This window comes from Chiloscyllium punctatum, chromosome 28 (genome assembly GCF_047496795.1).
Source record: "Chiloscyllium punctatum isolate Juve2018m chromosome 28, sChiPun1.3, whole genome shotgun sequence".
NCBI classification, from domain to species: domain Eukaryota; kingdom Metazoa; phylum Chordata; class Chondrichthyes; order Orectolobiformes; family Hemiscylliidae; genus Chiloscyllium; species Chiloscyllium punctatum.
In genome coordinates, this window is record NC_092766.1 from 52,883,780 (window position 1) to 52,899,317 (window position 15,538).

Consider the following 15,538-nt stretch of genomic DNA (forward strand, 5'->3'; position numbering starts at 1 on the left):
CCGCATGGGATTCCTGCAGATGCTGCTATTTCCGCACACAGTGTAAACATTCACAGTTTGGTTGAATTGCCCATTATATCCAGGAATGTACAGGCTAGGTGGATTGGGCGTGCGAAATGCAGCATTATAGGGAGAGTGTAGGGTCTCATTGCAGTGACTGCATTGCAGGGATTCTATGATTCAATGCTTGAACCAAATTGTTTCCAACCATTATACATGATTTGGACATTTGGACTCTTGTAACCTTTCCAAACTTGTTGATGACACCAAATGGATCGGCATGTATATTGTGAGGAGGATAGTGGGAGCCTTCAAGTGAAGTTTGACAGTCTCACGAATGGGACAGTAAATGGCCGTTTATCCATAGCACACGATAGCTCCACAAAGAACTTCAATAATCTGGTTAAATCTGACTAGCTTTTCGCAAAGTATCTTGAATTTTCATCATACCCTAGATTTTCTTTCTCCAAGTGCCTTGCTCAACAAGTTTATTCGAAACATTGAGCAGCTTTCATGTGACAGATGTTAAGCTAACTGCCTATCATTTCCTCCTTGACTTCCCTTGTGTTCTGACTAAATAAAACTCACTGATCTGCATTGGTTCCCAGGATGCCTCATCACTGATTTTATAATTCTCAGATTTGTTTTCAAATCCATTCATAGTCGAACATCCCATTAATCCACCACTGCTTCCAGCCCAACATTCCTCTGTGCTCTTCCCACTCCTCTACTTCTACTCTCTGTATTCGAATGCTCCTTACTCCCCCACTGCCAGATATGGATTTTACACTGAATGAGAGAGTCTGAAGCAGTGTTGCATTTCACTAAACACTTCAGGCTACTGCTCTTGATGCTAATATAGAGTTCTACAACATCACCATGTTTTCTGAAAAAAAAAAGTTCAATTCCTATTCATGACTATGATGTAGATTCCTGCAAAATACTTGACTATTTTCTGTGTGCTGGCAAGTACAGTTAATTTCTCTATCCCCTGTTTCACTTTGACTGTGACATCGCACATTTAGCTACTCTTTGTTCACTTATAACTGTCCTTTGTTTGACGTCTGTATTTCTGGTTGTGTGTGTGGTGGGCCAGTGACAGCCTGATGTGGAATTCCAGAGTGTTATGAAGTTGAAAGTGTGTACTCTACTTTAAAGACAATACAATGTTGTTCTGCGCTGAGAGCTGACGAGAGTAGTGTCAGATTTTACTGGAAAATTGAAAATACATAGCATTTAGCTGTGAAATAGGTACCTGAGTTGGTTGCTATTTTGACGACAATTCAGATTTAACCAACGAGATTCAATTACGTCTCAGTAAACTAAAAGCCAATCGATTTCGAATTTATTATTCTGCCAACATCGAACCAATGAGATAATCCGATTATGGGGTATTAAAAAGGTAGGCATTTTGAACGTGAGACATGGTTACTGCCATCAAGGGAAAACTACAGGAGTAAAAGAAAAGCCAAAAACAAAAAGACAGATTGCGAAATGAATGGAAATGACTCTGGCAATTTGTGCAGCTAACACCAAACAAATGTTAGCGTGAAAGCTGCTGGGTTGCGCTGTTGGATCTTATCAACACCACGATCACATGTGCCCCACACGCTGACAATTGATAACTCGGCCGAAACTCAGTTCATCTGCTGCTGAAACTCTGATTTTCTTTCACCCTTTGATATCATTAGAGGGGACTTTAAATGAAAAGACTGGCGATTTTGCTCGTTCGAAAAATTGCAGTTCGGAGGAACGATCTTTTAAATGAACATCAAATGTGACTGTAAAAATTCAGCGAAGGGACAAAAAATGCAGTGACACTGCTGGAAGAGTGCCACAGAGACCAGAACAACTTAGTGGTATAATGAATCTAATGGCAGTTAACGTCTCAATAATGATCAAGTAAAAGGGTAGAAATAACAGTGGATTTTCACAACTCCAATGTAGTGTGCCAATGTAATGCGAAATGATTTTTGAAGTGATTTCAAGAGCATTGTTTTTGATCAGTCATGGCAAGACAAACATGAGGGGCACATTTGTGAAGCTAGTTTTGAGAACGTAAGCTGGGCAGTAGCAGGAATTGCAGTGCGAGAGCATCTTGGTAGTAGAGATCACAAACCAGTCAGCTGAACATCATACTGAAAGCCACCTCGCACAAGAATTAGATTAGTATGTTTGACCAGGTGTGTGTTTATTCCATCATGGCAAACTCTTTAAAAGCTGAAAATGTGTTGCTGGTAATGCGCAGCAGGTCAGGCAGCGTCCAAGGAGCAGGGGAATCGACGTTTCTGGCATGAGCCCTTCTTCAGGAAACTGAAGAAGGGCTTATGCCCGCAACGTCGATTCTCCTGCTCGTTGGATACTGCTTGACCTGCTGCGCTTTTTCAGCAACACATTTTCAGATCTGATCTCCAGCATCTGCAGTCCTCACTTTCTCCTCGAAAATGCGTTAAAAGATCAACGTCTGTGGCATAAATGGAAACGTAGCGAGTGAGGTGCCATACTGGCTTAGTGGCAGGAAGTCAAGACGAATTGTTAGCAGGTAATCTCTGGTCCATGTCAGTAAAGGCTCCAACATGATCAATGATTTCACAACCACCGGGATTGAAATGGATCGAGTGGCTTCAAGGTCCCGATGAGGCGATGGGACACGTTTACCCATCAAGAGTGACAGGAGCAGCAATTACAGAACAGTGCCAACGTGCACGTTAGATTATGGTAAGCCTCAGTGAAATGGGAGGAGCGATGTAAAGTGACTATGGAAGGGAGGGAAATCTCTGAAAATGCGTGGGCGTGAATTCTGATTTATGAAATGCAGAATTGTGATATTCCACATAAGGACCCAATGTTGCGGAATACCATATAATCTCGTGTTCCCAGGGCTAAACTAAGAGAGACTGAATGGCACAGCAGTGAAGATCAAACTGGAAATGGCCATGAGGATGAGCCCGCTGTGATGGTAAAAAGGTGCATGAAAGGCCGCGGCTGGGACTCCAACCTCACCTGTCGTACCTTCTGTTGATATGGAGCAGGGAGCATTGTGATATCAGATTGGGACCTCCATCTCATATGGAGCAGATTCTGTTGGCATAAAGTAGGGGGCATTGCGGCAGCAGGTTGTAAGGTCCAACCTCACTGGAGCAGATTGTATTGATAAGGAGCACGGAGCAATGAGACATCAAGTTGGGAGCAAAGATACTCTGTTATTTTAATCTGAATTAAAGTAGTATTTGGCAGGAACCATGTTTGTAGATTCTGTAAATACCTGTCCCAAGGAAATCTCCCAAAAATAAGGGAAAATGTGGCAAAGATTCTGCTCGTCGAGGAGAATCTGTGCAGAAAGAAATGCAGGCAATATTTTGTTTTTCTGTCCTTCATCATAAGACTGACTGCGTATTTGGTTAAATTGCAGCAACCCATTTTCAGTTCGTGTCATGATATTAAATATTCTGAAAACCCATGCACGTCATTCAAGCAAACTAAACTTCCAATAATAAATGGTATATAACTAGCTCAAAGGGGGAGGACGGAGGGTGGTGCTGGAGGGTTGTTTTTCAGACTGGAGTCCCGTGACTAATGGAGTGCTACAAGGATCGGTGCTGGGTCCTTTACTTTTTTCATTTAATTGTAGATGTAGTGGACAGCGAAGATATGAACAGGATCTCGACCAGTTCGACCAATCAGCTGAGAAGTGGCAGATGGAGTTTAATTCAGATAAATATGAGGTGCTGCATTTTGGGAAAGGAAATCATAACGGGACTTCAACATTGAAAGGCAATGTCCGATGGAGTGTTACTGAAAAAAGAGACCTTGGAGTGCAGGTTCATAGAATTCTGATGTATGAAATATAACTTGAAAGTGGAGTCGCAGGTAGATAGGATAGTGAAGAAGGCGTTTAATATGCTTTCCTTTATTGGTCAGAGTATTGAATACATGACTTGGGTGGTAAGTTTGCTGGTATCAAATTAGGTAAAGGGGCTGTTCATGGTATCAAATTAGGTAAAGGGGCTGTTCAGAGAGATCTGGGTGTTCTTGTCCACCAGTCAATGAAGGCAAGCATGCAGGTACAGCAGGTCGTGAAGAAGGCTAATAGCATGCTGGCCTTCATAACAAGAGGGATTGAGTATAGAAGCAAAGAGGTGCTTCTGCAGCTGTACAGGGCCCTGGTGAGACCACACCTGGAGTACTGTGTACAGTTCTGGTCTCCAAATTTGAGGAAAGACATTCTGGCTATTGAGGGAGTGCAGCGTAGGTTCACGAGGTCAATTCCTGGAATGGCAGGATTGCCTTACACGGAAAGACTGAAGCGACTGGGCTTGTATACCCTTGAGTTTAGAAGACTGAGAGGGGATCTGATTGAAACGTATAGGCTTATGAAAGGACTGGACACTCTGGCAGGAGGGAACATATTTCCGTTGATGGGGGAGTGCCGAACCAGAGGACACAACTTAAAAATACGGGGTCGACCATTTAGGACAGAGATGAGGAGAAACTACTTCACCCAGAGAGTGGTGGCTGTGTGGAATGCTCTGCCCCAGAGGGCAGTGGAGGCCCAGTCTCTGGATTCATTTAAGAAAGAATTGGATAGAGCTCTTTAAGATAGTGGAGTCAAGGGGTATGGAGATAAGGCTGGAACAGGATACTGATTAGGAATGATCAGCCATGATCATATTGAATGGCGGTGCAGGCTCGAAGGGCAGAATGGCCTACTCCTGCATCTATTGTCTATTGTCTATTGTCTATTGTATAAGACATTGGTTATGCCACTGTTGGAATATTGCGTGAATAGTTGGTCTCCATCCCATCGGAAAGAAGTTACCAAGCTTGAAAGGGGTCAGAAAACAAATATGAGGATTTTGCCAGAGGTGGAGGATTTGCGATATAGGGAGAGGCTTTACAGTCTGGGGCTGCTTTCCCTGGAGCGTCGGAGGCTGAGTGTTGACTTATTGGAGGTTTTCAAAATTGTGTGGGTCTAAGATAGGATAAACAGAAAAAAGTCTTTTCCCTGGGTTCTGTGAGTACAAAATTAGAGTGCATAGTTTTAGGGTGAAAAGGGAAAGATTTCAATGAGACCGACGGGGCAATGGTTTCACACAGAGAGTGAGCAGTGTATGGAATGTGCTGCCAAAGGGAGTGGTGGAGGCTGGTACAATTGCAATATTTAAGAGGCATTTGGATGGATATACGAATACAAAGCGTTTGGAGGGATATGGACGGGGTAATGGCAGATGGGACGAGATTGGTTTGCGATCTCTGGTCAGCATTGATGAGTAGGACCAAAGGGACTGTTTCCATGCTGTACATCTCTCTGACTCTATGACTCGATTTGTTGTTGCCATTATGCTCGAGTTTTTCATGGTTTATCGAGGAAAAGCAGGAAACTAATGTTGAAATTTATAGGATCACTGATGATCCCATTCAATGGCTGAACAGACAAGACGCTGAATGGAAGCTTCATCATGTCAGATATGTTATCATTATATATGGCGCTGAAACACAAATTGGGGAGGATTGGACTGAAGCAGTGGTGGTGATTTTCATTCGTGGTTAAATTTTTGAATATGACTGCTATTTGTCCTCTCCATATTAACATCACAACTCTGAAGCATGAAAGCGTGAAGGACATGTGGGACAATTGGCGCAAAGTCTAATGTGCCTGACTCCAGATCAGAACATTTCAGGTTTCACTCCTCTCTCGCTCGAGGTTAACGCAGGTATTTATTACACTCACAACCTAATCTTCCTGAAGAATTGTTCTGAAGCCGAGATGAAGTTTGAGCTCCTGATATGCAGACACGAGAATGTCTTTCAGTACACGTCCCGGCGAAAATCACAGTCAAAGTCGCAGCGTCATCACAGGTGAGGAAGACCAAATAGTCCCACACACTGCGAATGCGCACTTTTCAATTTCACAGAGCCAACGACCCAATCGCTGTGGCTCCTCGAAATGGCAAGGAAACATAATAAATATTTCAGTCTCATGTTGGTTCATGGAGTGCCGAGGCACTTCTTCTTTAAGAGGCTGGGGCATTGACTCTGATGTTCGTGGAGACATTGATTGATGCGAAGCATTGAAAGGAATCATATCACAGAAACCCATGCTGTTGATGCTGAACAAAACAGCCCTTACTGGGAATTGAACCCTGCCCGCAGTGGTAAAGGTGCCAATTCAGAACCACGACACGACCAGGGTCGAGTCCAGCTGTCAGACTCACGGAGAGTGACAGCCCTCAAACGTGTTGGAGCGTTCTTGGCAGAAACAACTGCTTCAATATCCTCATTCCATTTTCCATCTCTTTGCCTTGTATGACCTAGCATCACAAATACAGACTGAATACCTCAGAAGGTTGTGTTGATTTCCTCACAATGAGTTGAAGATTTATCCACCACCACTGGTGGATAAAGTTTGTACTGCATATATACTGAAAACTTTCTGCATCTTACATTTAGTCTACGCCACTTGGCGTTTGACCGAGAGGAACCATTTCTTTCCGTCTAACATGCCTTTATCTCTCATTGTTTTTCACATTTCAATCATTTTTCCTCACAATCTCCTCTTCTCCTTTGAAATTAGATCACAGAAACTGATCGTTTCCAAAAAAAAACCTTTGCTGAATACAGCATTTTATCCTTTTCCTGAGCATGATGTTCTCGTGATCTCCGGTACATGTCAGTAAAAATTGCTACATGAGAACTGATCTCACAACAGCAGTATGTAAATGGATCGATTGGTTTTAATTTCCTAATTGTGGGATTGGGTCACGTTCGCCCAATAACATTGACTGCAGCTGCTGAGACTGAACAATGTCAATGCGAGGGCTTGATTGCCAAATGCCTCAGGGAAACAGGAGGAGTGACCGAAAGCAGGGTTACTGATCGTGGGATGGAGAGAAATCTCCGAGAATGGGTGGGTTTGAATCCTGATACATAGACAGCAAAGATGTGAAAGGGCGAGGGTTTGAAGGAGCAAAAGCATCACCTCGATGAATATTTTCATGTCAACAAAGATTGATTCGCTCCTGCTTTTGTTAAGCATGTCTTACTCTGCATAAAGCGGTAACAAGTGACAACACTGGAAATCAAATTGCAGATGATTTTTCTGCTGCCACGACGCAAAGCGCTAACCACTGTATGATACCAGCACCACATGGAATAGCATGAAGCAAAAAGCAGTAAAGATAGTGGCAGAGGATATGGTTGGAACAGGACTGCATGAACAGTCCGAATACTTGACAAACAGCGACTGAGACATTAAAACTCATGGTGGGCTGAATGGTTAACTTCGGTGTCTCCAGAGCCGATGGATATTTCATCACTTAGTTGGCTGAAGGCGACGATTGATACAGTTCTCCAGAAAATGCAAATGTCAGGGAATAACGCAGGGAATTGCTGGGATGTTTTTCTGCAAAGGAAATGTAGTTTAACATCGTTTACATTTTCAATTTCGTCACACAAGGAAGTGAACACTGCTGTGGAATATCATATAGTGCCAGGTTTCACGCCTGGAATACGAGAAACTGTATGGTGCAAAGCGAAGATCAACCTGGAAATGGGGATGGGGGATGAGCGAGCGGATATGGGTTCAGTCATGATATCAGTGAGTGTGAAGTTTTTCACTGAAAGTATAGAGTGAATTGAAATGCCGGGAACTGGGGGTTCTAACATTGCGTGGAGCAGCTTCTATTGACGGAGTATACATCGCATCAGGCTGGGAGTTCCAACGTGAACTGCAGCAGCCTCCATTGACACGAAGCTGGGAGCATTGGGACATCAAGCTGGTAGTTCCAACTTTACCTGGAGCAGCTTCTATTGATATCTGCACAGGGAGAAACGGAGGTAATGTTTTCAATCTCTGACCTTTCTCATATGGCTAACTCTGCTCTGGCAGGAAGGGATTTTTTTTTCCTCATTTCGTTTTATTCAATTTCTTGTAAACTCGCACAGGTCCTTGAAGTACTTTCAAACTACGAAAATTAGCTTAAATACGATGTTGTGATTAGGCATTAGTTTATCAAAAGTGATGTAGCAAAGTCAGTGAAGTGAATTTGAAATTCATCAGATGAGAGAAGATACCATGGAATAGCTGAGTAGACACAAAGTGAATGGAAGTTTCATGAAGATGAATGTCTTTTCGTTACAAAACCTCCTGCTGCACAAAGAGTGGATGATTGGAACGAAGCAGTAACAGTGGTTATCTTTCCTGGTTATTAAACTTGTGAACATGAGTACGATTGGTCATGTCCGTGCTTAGATCACAACTCTAAAGAATACCAACCTCAAGCCCTCGCAAACGCAATGTCACAATGGATAATGCGCTTGGTTACGGTCCAGAAATCGTGGTGAAGCTTTCGACTTGTTTCAAGAGCAAGACTGGAAGGTTTTAAATTCACATACAAGCTAATCTCCCGCACAATACAGCACATACATCGGACCAGTGGCACAATGGATGATATGCCTAACTACAGATCTGCTGTGTGGAGTTTCGATTCCAATCTGGCTTGCAGGCAGCGCTGACTTTATTGCACTTACAACTGACTGTTCTGAAGCCGAAATGAGGTTTGCACCTTGAATTGCAGGGACAGGAGTCCATTCATTAAATGCCCCTGCGAACGTCAGAATCAATATCCCAGAGTCATCATTGGAGGGGAAGCTGAATTCGTCACTCACGCTGCCCTTTACACCCGTCAACTTTCCGAGATTCACTGCGGCACCTGTGATTGTCAAGGAAACAAGACACAGAGCCAAGTCTCAGCTTTGAAAATTTTGGGAAAATCGTTAGGAAGCGGAATCAGAGGAGAATGGAGAGTGAACTGTCTGAATGATCAGAGACAGCCGAGGCACCGTCCCCCTTATTTAAGGGGCTGGGACATAGTCTCTCATTTCTCGACGTCATTAATTGATCCGAGGGACTAAAAGCTCTCCACTTTCAGGTGGTCTGCTTTTACTGATGTCGCTGACAGAATCGAAACAAACCCCCAACTCCCGGACTGAGAATCAAAGCCGGTTCACAGCGATGAAAGTGGAAAAAATGGAACTGCTCGCCGACCACGGACAGCTACACGAATACCACGTATGTGTAGAATGACAGCCATCAAGGTCGTTGTAAATGCTTTCGTCAGATGCAATCGCTTAACTATCTTTATCCATTTTCATCACTTGGCCTTGTATGCATTAACAACTCAAGTTCAGATCCGTGTATTTCTGAAGGTTATATGGGTTCGCCTCTGTGCATCTCTTCATACAGTGAATCCAGATTCAACCATCCGCTTGCTGATGAGATTTTTCTACATGTCTCCTCAACCCTTTCCACTTTTTAGCTTCAGTCTACGCCTCTGTTGGTCGCTCAAGAGGAATCGTTTCTTTTAGTCTGCATTGTCCATGTCGCTCATTATTTAATGCATATGAATCCTCACAGTCTCCTCTGCTGAAGGAAAATAACCCCAGTCAAAACAATCTGTCTTCATAACGTAAAACTTTCAACTCGATAAATGTCTGCACGGTTTCCACTGCGATCACATGATTACTGTAATGTGAATTGCAGAACTGCACGCAATATTTTGGGGGAACCGAATGAACAAATGATAAAATGGCTGTAGAAAGCCACAGAAAATTGTCTTTTCCAATAAAACATCTTTTGCTCAATACTGCGCTGTACTCCTATCCTGAGCTCGATGCTCCATTAATCTCTTCGAACATAGAACATAGAAAATAAAAAATTACAGCACAGAACAGGCCCTTCGGCCCACGATGTTGTGACGAACTTCTATCCTAGATTAAGCACCCATCCATGTACCTATCCAAATGCCGCTTAAAGGTCGCCAATGAGTCTGACTCTACCGTTCCCACGGCAGCGCATTCCATGCCCCGACCACTCTTTGGGTAAAGAAACCACCCCTGACATCTCCCCTATACCTTCCACCCTTCACCTTAAATTTATGTCCCCTTGTAACACTCTGTTGTACCCGGGGAAAAAGTTTCTGTCTACTCTATCTATACCTCTGATCATCTTATTAACCTCTATCAAGTCACCCCTCATCCTTCGCCGTTCCAACGAGAAAATGCCGAGAACTCTCAACCTATCCTCGTACGACCTATTCTCCTTTCCAGGCAACATCCTGGTAAATCTTCTCTACACCCTCTCCAAAGCTTCCACATCTTTCCTAAAGTGAGGCGACCAGAACTGCACACAGTCCTCCAACTGTGGCCTTACCAAAGTCCTGTACAGCTGCAACATCACTTCACGACTCTTGAATTCAATCCCTCTGCGAATGAACGATAATACTCCATAGGCCTTCTTACAAACTCTATCCACCTGAGTGGCAAATTTCAATGATCTATGTACATTGACCCCAAGATCCCTCTGTTCCTCCACCTGACTAAGAACCCTACCATTAACCCTGTATTCCACATTCTTATTTGTTCTGCCAAAATGGACAACCTCACACTTGGCAGGGTTGAACTCCATCTGCCACTCCTCAGCCCAGCTCTGCATCATATCTAAGTCCCTTTGCAAACGACAAATGCCCTGCTCACTGTCCACAACTCCACCTATCTTCGTATCATCTGCAAATTTACTGACCCACCCTTCGACTCCCTCAACCAAGTCATTAATAAAAATTACAAACAGCAGAGGACCCAGAACTGATCTCTGCAGAAATCCAATTGTAACCGGGCTCCAGGCTGAAGATTTACCATCTACCACCACTCTCTGCCTTCGACCGGTTAGCCAGTTTTCTATCCAATTGGCCAAATTTCCCTCTATCCCATGCCTCCTGACTTTCCGCAGAAGCATACCACGGTGAACCTTATCAAATGCCTTACTAATATCCATGTACACTACATCCACTGCTCTACCCTCATCCACATGCTTGGTCACCTCCTCGAAGAATTCAATAAGACTTGTAAGGCAAGACCTACCCTTCACAAATCCGTGCTGGCTGTCCCTAACCAAGCAGTGTCTTTCCAGATACTCATAATTCCTATCCCTCAGTACCCTTTCCATTACTTTGCCTAACACAGAAGTAAGACTAGCTGGCCTGTAATTCCCGGGGTTATCCCTATCCCCTTTTTTGAACAGGGGCACAACATTCGCTACTCTCCAGTCCCCTGGTACCACCCCCGTTGACAGTGAAGACGAGAAGATCATTGCCAACGGTACTGCAATTTCCTCTCTTGCTTCCCACATAATCCTAGGATATATCCCGTCAGGCCCAGTGGACTTGTATATCCTCAAGTTGTTCAAAATGTTCAACACATCTTCCTTCCGAACAAGTATCTCTTCTAGCTTACCAGTCCGTTTCACACTCTCCTCTTCAACAATACGGTCCCTCTCGTTCGTAAATACTGAAGAGAAGTACTTGTTCAAGACCTCTCCTATCTCCTCCGACTCAAAACACAGTCTCCCACTACTGTCGTTGATCGGACCTACCATCGTTCTCGTCATTCTCAGGTTTCTCACATACGCATAAAATGCCTTGGGGTTATCCTTGATCCTATCCGCCAAGGATTTTTCATGCCGCCTCATAGCTCTCGTAATCCCTTTCTTCAGGTCCCTTCTGGCTATCCTGTATCCCTCCACTGCTCTGTCTGAACCCTGTTTCCTCAACCTTATGTAAGCATCCTTCTTCCTCTTTGCTTGACATTCAACCTCCCTCGTCAACCAAGGCTCTCTCACACGACCATTTCTTTCCTGCCTGATAGGTACATACATATCAAGGACACGTCGTATCTGCTCCTTGAAAAAGTTCCACATTTCCACCACATCCTTCCCTGACAGCCTATGCTCCCAACGTATGCTCCTCAAATCCTGTCTTACAGCATCGTAATTTCCCTTCCCCCAATTGTAAAATCTACCCTGTTGCACGCACCTATCTCTCTCCATAACCAAGGTGAAAGTCACAGAATTGTGGTCACCATCACCAAAATGTTCCCCCATTAACAAGCCCACCACTTGTACCGGTTCATTTCCGAGTTCCAAATCCAATATGGCCTCCCCTCTGGTTGGACAATCTACATACTGAGTTAGAAAAGCTTCCTGGACATACTGCACAAACACCGCCCCATGCAATCTACTTGATCTAAAGAGCTTCCAATCAATATTTGGGAAGTTGAAGTCGCCCATGACTACGACCCTGTGGCTTCTGCATCTTTCCAAAATCTGTTTCCCAATCTGTTTCTCCACATCTCTGCTCCTATTGGGGGCCTATAGTAAACACCCAACAAGGTGACTGCACCTTTCCTATTTCTGACTTCAGCCCATACTACCTCCAGAGGCAGATCCCCCTCAAACTTCCTTTCTGCAGCCGTTATACCATTTCTAATTAGCAATGCCACCCCCCCTCCTTTTTTACCACCCTCCCTAATCTTACTGAAACATCTGTAACCAGGAACCTCCAACAGCCATTCCTGTCCCTCGTCTATCCACGTTTCCGTGATGGCCACAACATCGTAGTCCCAGGTACTGATCCACACCTTAAGTTCACCCACCTTATTTCTGATACTCCTTGCGTTGAAGTATACGCACTTGAGCCCATCTCTGTGTCCGCAATTATTCCCTGTCAGTGCTACCTTCTCCACAGCCTCCCTACAGTCTTGGGCATGCTGACACACAGCTATCTTACTTGCTGGACTACAAGTCCGGATCCCATCCCCCTGCCAAATTAGTTTAAACTCCCCCGAAGAGTGCTAGCAAACCTACATCCCAGGATATTAGTGCCCTTCTGGTTCAGGTGCAACCCGTCCTGTTTGTACAGGTCCCACCTTCCCCAGAATGCAGTCCAATTGTCCAAATATCTGAAGCCCTCTCTCCTATACCATCCTTGCAGCCACGTGTTCAACTGCACTCTCTCCCTATTCTTTGCCTCACTGTCACGTGGCACCGGCAACAACCCAGAGATGACGACTCTGTCTGTCCTAGCTTTTAGTTTTTGTCCGTGTCAGTAAAGGCTGCCCCACGAGGATTAATTACAGAACAGCTGCATCTAAATGGATTGAATTGCTTGAAGATGCTAATCATTGGATTGGGGCACTTTCACCCAAAACAGTGACCGCAGCAGTACAGATTGAACACTGTAAATTTGAGTATTATATTGTGCAATACCTCAGTTAAATTGGAGGGTGGTCGTTTAGGCGAGTTAGTTCTTGTGGGAGCGAAAGGTTTCTCCGATAAAGGGTTGCGATGATATTTGAAAAACAAAGATGTAAGACAGCGGGTGTTTGAAGAAGGGAATTCATCACCACCAAGAATATTTTTATGCAAAACAAAGATTGATTTTCCCAGCGTTTGCTCAGCACATATTACATGGAGTAAAACGGGAAAATGCCGATTCCTGTCACTGTGATTCGAGCAGAACTTGCTGTGTTTACAATGCCAAGGAAGAACCATTTCATGATCCTGGCGCCACATGGAAAAGCACGATGCAAAAAGCAATAAGGATCGTGGCAGAGGTTACGCCAGGAACAGAACCACACGAACAAAGGAATACTGGTCAAACAGTGACTGAGATGTGGGAACTCGGATTCGGTTGAATCTTTAACTTCTATGTCTCGAGAGACTGCAGAAATTGCAACACTGAGGTTGTAGGAGATGACGTTTGCAAGATATCTACAAAGGTTCAAAGGGTCATGGGATACTGCAAGGTATTGCTGAAAGGTATTTCTCAATAACACTGTATTTTAACATGGGTTACTTCACAAATGTTCTCCCTCATTGACAGAATCATGCAATGCCATATCATATAATCCCAGTTCCCAGGTGTGGAGTCAGAGAAATTGAGTCGCACTGCTCCCAAACTACTTGGAAATGGTGATGGCGATGAGCGCGACCATGTGGCTGCAACAATACAATCAGTGAGCCGATTGGTATTCTCTGATGATACACAGGCGCATGAAATATCGAAGATAAAAGCTCCTGCCTGAACGAAAGCGGCTTCAATTCCCACGCATCAAGAGGCAGTGGAACATCAAGCTGGCAGCTCCAATTTCACATGCAAGAACTTGTATTGACATGGAGCAGGGCACATTGGGACATCCGCTGGGCGGAAAGATTGTCAACTGTTTTAATCTTAAGTGAAGTAGTTCTCAGCAGGACACGTGTTTGTGGATTGAGGTAAAATCTGCAACTGGGACAGTCTAAATTACAAAGAATAATTCTGCAAAGATTCAATTCTTGGAGAAGCATCTGTGAAGAGAGAAGCAGAGGAATTTCTTACGTCATCTACCCCTCCTTATATGGTTGACTTTGCACTGGGTTAATTTCCATGATGGGATTTGTTTGCTCGGGTCACAGTATTCAGTTTCCTGCATACTCGCAAAGGTCGTTACTGTAATCGAAACCTCTGAAAACTTAACTGGTATATACAATGTGGTGATTAGTCTCACGTTCATGTCAGTTATGCTGAAGAAGTGGATTCGAAATTCATCAGATCAGCAGTGATTCCATTGAATGACTGAGCAGACAGTGTGAATGGAAGCTTCATGCGGACATATATGTTTTGTTTTGGAAAATTCGCTGCTTTGAAAGGTGATGAAGATTGGACTGAAGCAGTTGCAGAAATTATGTTTGTTGCTTGTTCAACTGGTGAACATCACTGCTGTTAATCCTGTCAGTACAAACCTCACGGCTCCTAAGTCGTTAAATGCGCGTGGGGCCAGTGGCGCAATGGATAACGCGCCTGACTATGGATCAGAAGACTGTAGGCTCGAATCCTACCTGGCTCGAGGGAAGTGCAGCCTTTTATTACGCATTACAAACTGATTTTTCTGCAGCTGAAATAAGGTATGAGTTCTTAATCTACAGAAACGAGAATGCCTTTATTAAATGCCACAGAGAGCATGAGAGTCAATGTTCCGGCGTCATCACAGAAGGGAAGCCGAATAGTCTCACACGTTGGTCATGGGCACCTTTCCATTTCACAAAGCTATTGATCGCATCACTGTTGCACGCGGGAATGCTGGGCTTTGAGCATTTTTTGAAACTCTTTGGCAAATGGATTCAGAGAAGAATGAAGAGTTAAATGTCCAACTAATCTTAATAGAGAGTGATTTCCAGAGTCTGCCACCCGCAGACTGGTAATGTTTTCCAACATATCTATTCAAAGCTTTCTGCATCTTGTCTGAAATCTACAAACCCTGGTGATCGATCAAGAGCAAATGGTTCCTTCAATCTGTAATTCCATGCTCCTCATTATTTCGAACACGTCAATTATGTCCCCTCACAATCTGCTCTGAGAAGAAGAACCCCCGTTTTGCCTCGGAGAGACCACTTATGCAGGAAATCCAGAGCGTGACATCGCTATTTGTTTTGGTGAGTATGTCATAAAATTTACTTGGAATACTTTAGCTAGGTTGACTTCCAGTTTTTAGAACAGAGAGAAAATGTTTCACAAAACTAAGCAATGAAACACAACGAACAGAATATAGAAGATCCACAGAACTCAGGTATCTAAAGTAGATTAATTATGCTTTTCCAAAACTACACAAGAGCCCTGATAATTAAACCCCACAAACACAGAATACAAATGAAACAGGTTTACTTGTC

The 15,538-nt window shown here is 43.9% G+C and overlaps 1 non-coding gene across 1 annotated transcript; it reads left to right on the forward strand.

Annotated features, from left to right (window-relative positions):
• Positions 1–14,645: 14,645 nt before the first annotated feature.
• On the forward strand, positions 14,646–14,718 carry trnah-aug (transfer RNA histidin (anticodon AUG)). Its single transcript has one exon. It is a non-coding gene; the product is annotated as a tRNA-His (tRNA).
• The last annotated feature ends 820 nt before the right edge of the window (positions 14,719–15,538 follow it).